Below are 6,503 nucleotides of genomic sequence, written 5' to 3'. Positions count from 1 at the left end.
GAGGTCAGGTTATATTATTCTCGCACACAAACACCACTCCATCTCATCCCATAGATACTAGATGGAACTCAGTTCCTACAGAGAACACATTTTCAGTGCACCACAGCCCAGGGGGCTATATTCACTTCTAGCTAACACTTACCATTGGACATGGGGATTTTACGCTCATGTGCAGCTGCTCCAGAGCATCACGTTTCATGTTTTTCTATGTAGATTATACAAGCTGTACAAGAACAAAAGAATGTCAATGTCCACACAATTGCTGAAATATAAAGCAGCAGAATTCAGTAATTATTCAGTGTCTACAAATCTTTGGACATACAGTGCATTAACCTTGAGGCAGACGTCATTAAAATCTCACAAAATCACAAAATCTCCAATTTGGTAACTTTGCAGGAAGGAAAGAAAATATAGCGGAATTCTTTGCCAACTTTCAATGCAAGTTTCTTTGGAATTATTATATTCTGAGTGAATTTGGAGCATTTTTTGGGCCATTTATAAAGAAACTATATATATATATAAAATGTTCTCATATACAAGAGACAGGGATATTTTATTCTGTATATAGGTTCTTCAACGGCAGAACAGTAAGCTATTTATTTATCCTTGAAATCCATGTTTTCACTGTTCATCGTTGCATTGGTTAATCAATAGTGTGTCTTCATTAATTGCTTGATTTTGTGTCATTGGTTGAATGTAACAAGAGAACTAATGTCTGAAAGAAAATAAAGCAACTGAATGTTTTGGGAAATGTATGTGTCACTAAATTGTATTCTAGCTGTAGCACATTCTTCTATAACAAGTTCCACAAAGGCAGCTGAAATGTCAAAAGACAGTAAAATAAATTCAAGGGAAGAGGTTGTCTGAGTCTGTGTTTACTGTAATATGTTCATGTGGGGAAATGTTGTTCTCTGGTTCTCTCAAGGTGGAACAGAATGATTGATGGGACAAAAAAGGACTTATTTGTACCTGGCTGAAGTTTAGCTTGTCTTTAAGTTTTTATTCACAATTTTGATCTGTTCTTTCTTTCATGCAGTTAGCGCTCTCCCAAATTGAGTCATTTGTAGATTGTAATTCTGTCTACACCAAAAATGTCAGTATTACCCACCTATGGAGGAGAAATGCTTTTCAATATTTGAAAGTGTCTTTGCTGTGTAAAATCTTCCTAGCAAGCCGGACTGAGATCCTTAGTTTTATTTATCCGTTTAGAAACACTGGAGCTTCGTAAACACACTAGACTGTTTTGGGCAGGGAAACAGACTGGAGAGTTAGCAAATGATGAGGAAACATCCTCAAATAAAAAAATAATAATACTTGTTTTTGATTAAAATCGTGAATGTTGACTTTAAGTATGATATGAATGGCTAAGGTTAAAGCTTGACTACAGGACCAAAGTGAGACCAAAACCTTATCTTTTAAAATAGTTTTAAAACAGAACACATTCCAATGACCTCATGTAAGTACACACAGAACATGAAATTATACAACATTACCTTTGAAATATAAGAATCAATGCGGAGAAGGGATTACAATGTACAATGATTTTAATGCATTTTTTTCAGACTTTTAGATTGATAAGTAGTTAAAAAATACCACAAGGAATATGCAAGCCATGTAAAATACGTCGAAAAAGATATGTTTATACTATTTCTGTACCACTTCTGTATGCACACTCTGTTGAAATATTTGTAGACATCCATTATAATAATAAGATTTAACTACTTTGGCTTGAGTAATCTACATAGAAAAGCATAAAATGAAATGGGTTGCTTTGGGGCTGTTGCACATGACCCTAATATCACAATGCTCAATACCAATAGTCAGTGAGAGGACTATAATGCCATGTAGTACTGAGTTATAAAGCAGTGGAGAATTATTTGCCTCTGAAATAAATGCACCAATGGGAAAAAATACAAATTTATTTTCACTTAAAAAGTTGGGTAAGGGTGTCTTTCATAGGTTTTTACAAATATTACACTATTTATTGTCACTTGCAAAATGCAATAAATTACATGCAGAACAAAAATAAATATATAAAATACAAATTTGTAAAATAAAATCCCATTGGTTTATTAATAAAGATCTGGGGGGCCCCAAGAAGTGCACCTGTCTAGGCGATGGTCCAGTTTTTGGGAGATCCTCAGCGATGCCAAAGCCAATCCATGTCCAAGTGTCTGGGGCAGATTAATTGGCCTCAAGCTCCCTGGGTGGGTAGGATGACCTCCTTCTGAACACCCAGTGGTAGCCAGTGTGCGTGTTAGCTGTTAGCTGCTGTGACAGAAATGGAAGTTAGCGCTCTCCTCTAAGCATCTTGAGCTGTGCAGTGATGACACATTTAGTAGTTTGCGTTATAGGGAAGACCTAGCCAACAAGAATTAGCCAAGACAAACCTCTCCAAGAAAATATAGACTAAACCATTGTATATGGATTCTTACTGTGGTTATGCATGAGCTGTTTTTGTTTCCAATGTTATTCCCCACCAGACACTCAAACACATTCGTTGACATTTGTGCTACAGTATCATGGCCCCAGTAGACGTGGGTCTGAACCAACTGAGTGTGCCTTCTTAGAGTCAATATTGGTGATACAGCATACAACATAGATGACTTTACAAGAAGTAAATAACAATGTAAATGTAATTAAAATGTATGTAAAATTTAGTGACAGTTGGAGGTGAGTCCTGGGGTAAAAGGTCAGGGCTTTGGCTTTGACTAATATGTCTTACGAGAAATTTTCACACTTAAAGTTCGGCTGAAAATAACCATTTGTCCATACTCTTAAACATTTGAAACAGATATCAGAAGCAGCCCATCCTCTTGGCAATGTTGTCTCAGTGGAGTGACAAGGATGAGTGGAAGGACTGATGGGGCTTCTCCGAAATCCCTTCCTCTGCATCATCCAAGAGCTTGGGCTTAATGCAGCACCTATGGAAAAGTAGCTTCCGCCTGTTCTCGTAATAGAGAGTTTGGAGAAAGTGCCTACCCACTCTGATCTCAGATCAGGAGTTGGATTTCCGTTATAATTGCCTGGGTTAAAGGAGGCTGATATGGGATCAGTGTAAAAGAGAGAGTTCTAGTTGCAGCTAAATATAACTTGCTGGTGGGGGATTGTGCTGATGCCTCAGACTAATGAGGAAGATGCTTACAGCTATCACAGGGGTGACACATTTCTCAGGAGGGCGAAACAGGAAGTGGTTCCATGTGACACTGGCCACAATGCTACGCCCGTGTTAGCCACCACTCTTTCCGCTGGATGGCTTACGTTTCAAGGCCACATTCCTGCTTCCCCTGAGCCCCCAAAGACACTCAACCACACAAACTTTTCTTACAACATATTTTATATCAGTCGTGCAACACAGCCCTGATTACCATTGCTGGCTAGCAACAGCCTCTACTCTTTTGGGAAGTCTTAAGACTAAATGTTGGAATATTTCTGTTAGGATTGGATTGTATTCAGCCAGGTGTTGATATTGGATAATTAGTTCAGAATCACAAAAGTCACTCCAGATCATTTAAAGGGATTAAGATGGAGTGTAGTCGCTCCAGAGAACTCAGTTCCATTGCTCAACAGCCCAATGTTGGTGGACTTTATACCCCTCTATTGTATGGCATTGAGCAAGGTGACCAAGGTGAGCTCATGTTCCTGATGACCCCACTACAGGCAGTACATTTTTATGAAGACAATACAAAATGTCTACAAGCTTTTGGATATAGTTTATCATATCCTTTCATCTTTTTAGAGTTGGAAAGTACCCGCTGCCTTTTATGTTTTGTGAATGCTTAAGGATGAGTGGATCAATAAATGGTCTGAAATTACTTGGCGTAAAAGCTTAGTACATTAACATGCATTAAAATTAATGATGTATTTTCCTTCTCCTATAAGGTTACAGAGATATCTGAGATATAACATTTCCCATGTTATGTTAAGCCTGACTCTCAGTGTTACTGCTGACAGAGTTCACAATTTTAACAATATTTCTGACACCCATCTTCAGTCATGTACAAAAGTTTGGTGCTCCTATTTAATTAATTAGTTATATTTAAAAAAAAAAAAAATTTTTTAAGTTCTTTGAGAGTGAACATATTGTACTTATATTTATTCATTAATTCATTGTCTGTAACTGCTTATCTAGTTCAGGGTCACAGTGCAATCACTGGGCGCAAGGCGGGGACACACACTGGAGGGGGCCGTAAACATTTGTATGAATCATTTTTTATTCCAATATGAAAGCAGCATAGGCGGCACAGCCGCGCAGCAGGTAGTGTCGCAGTCACACAGCTCCAGGGACCTGGAGGTTGTGGGTTCGATTGCCGCTCCGGGTGACTGTCTGTGAGGAGTGTGGTGTGTTCTCCCCGTGTCTGTGTGGGTTTCCTCCGGGTGCTCCGGTTTCCTCCCACAGTCCAAAAACACACGTTGGTAGGTGGATTGGTGACTCAAAAGTGTCCGTAGGTGTGAGTGTGTGAGTGAATGTGTGTGTGTCTGTGTTGCCCTGTGAAGGACTGGCGCTCCCTCCAGGGTGTATTCCTGCCTTGCGCCCAATGATTCCAGGTAGGCTCTGGGCCCACCGCGACCCTGAACTGGATAAGCAGTTACAGATAATGAATGAATGAATGAAAGCAGCATGGTGGTGCACTGTGTTGCTCTGTTGCACAGCTTTTCACCTGTGCTAATCTGTTGTATGGTTAATTGGCCAGGTATATTATTCATTATATAAATAAATATTGAGCACTAAAAAGTGCCATTGTAAGGTTTAAAAGGGTTTCACTCTTTGCACTTGAACAGGTGAACGCGTAATTTAACCAGGGCTATCCAAATGTTTGCGTTCAAATGTATATGTCTAATCTATACTTACATTATTATAAAAGCAACATTGTAACACATATAGCTACATATATAACCCACCTGGGCCTTTAAAAAGTTTTTGTGATTGGTAAGCTGGGAAACCTATTCACCCCCCCTACACAGTGAAATGTTACACCTTGACTTGCAGTTTCTAAAAGTAGCCTGGGAGCAAAAGGGCTTGTCCCTCCACTTGTCACCAGTTTAATTCATCTTCTGTGCAACAGCCTTTTCTCCACTGGCCCGGCAGACAGAAAAGAGCATTACACTTCATTCAGCTTTCATAACTGCTTTGATTTTGTGGAATGTGTTCTATAATCCAGCATGCAATGTGTTACCACTACTGTAATGTCCCCTCTGTCCTTGGGTCCAGAGCCTACATCAGATCTTACAGTCTCATATTTTGTTTTGTCATAAGTGGTCCTTTGTAACAGCTGTATGGTTTATCCCCATAACAACAATATCCCACCACGACCCTAAAATGGATTAAGCGACTGATGATGATGATGATGATGATAATAATATTTTATTTGTATTTGACCATTTCCCAAGCCATCTTTATTCCTGAAAATTCAACATTCAACATTTTGTAACTGTTAAAAGAACACGAACAAGAAAAGAAGACAAACTGGCTTGGTCCAGTATGCTATGTTCTCTCTCTCTCTCTCTCTCTTTCTCTCTCTCTCTCTCTTTCTCTCTCTCTCTCTCTCTCTCTCTCTCTCTCTCTCTCTGCTCACAGCAGAGGCATCTGGGGTATTTTTAGACAATGGAGAGAACTCCAAACATTGAAAAGTATGAACCGAAATGAGGATATTGCTCATGGCTGCTCCATACATAGGTAATGACTTATTTTTACTGGATCATGTTACAAATGAGTTTCTGTGGTAATTCAAACAGTGGATAAAAACACTGTTCCACCTTAAAAGACACTTAGCTTCTGAATGTAAACATCCAGAGAGATCTGCGATTACCCACATTCATAGACATTCCTTTTAAGTCTATACGTTGTAATTTCTACACACCTATTATGTGATGTCCCCTACTCAAGATGCACCCATTGTATAATCTCAGTTGAACCTCACTGACCTATAGAATTATGATGAGGACACCGTACCAGTGCCAAGCATTGGCTAGAGGGCATTATATCACCCGCTTTTGTTTATGTGGCATCATTATTCAAATGTAATGTAAATCGCCTTAAAATCTGTTCATTTCAGAAGCTGCATTGTGTGAACAGCCCTTTTTTGATCATATGCTCTATTGTGACTGGCTAATTGTGAAGGCCTAAACAACATTTTAAACAAAGAAATGTATTTTTGCAAGTGAGACATTGTTTGTGTGAATGTAAGGAAACAATTTTAAACTATGAAGAACCTTCACATATGTAAATGAATTTCCTACTAGCACATTTCATTAGTGCATTTCTGTAAGACACCACAAGCTTTTAAAAGCTGTCAGATTGATAAAATGACGTAAATGAGATGGTTTTTGTGACATCACAAATACATATATATTTTTAAACTGGCTGCTTTGCTATAGTAAGCAAAATGTTTTATTAACATTATATTTGCTTGAGCTAAATGTTGCCTAGCAATACATGCTATTTAGGAGAGTATGTACCTAGATGCTCTGCTTGTGTGCAGAGTGGTAAGGAGTGGAATTTT

This window comes from Hoplias malabaricus, chromosome 4 (genome assembly GCF_029633855.1).
Source record: "Hoplias malabaricus isolate fHopMal1 chromosome 4, fHopMal1.hap1, whole genome shotgun sequence".
Classification (NCBI taxonomy): domain Eukaryota; kingdom Metazoa; phylum Chordata; class Actinopteri; order Characiformes; family Erythrinidae; genus Hoplias; species Hoplias malabaricus.
The sequence above is the reverse complement of the archived record's forward strand: the minus strand, read 5'-3'. Positions refer to the sequence as shown.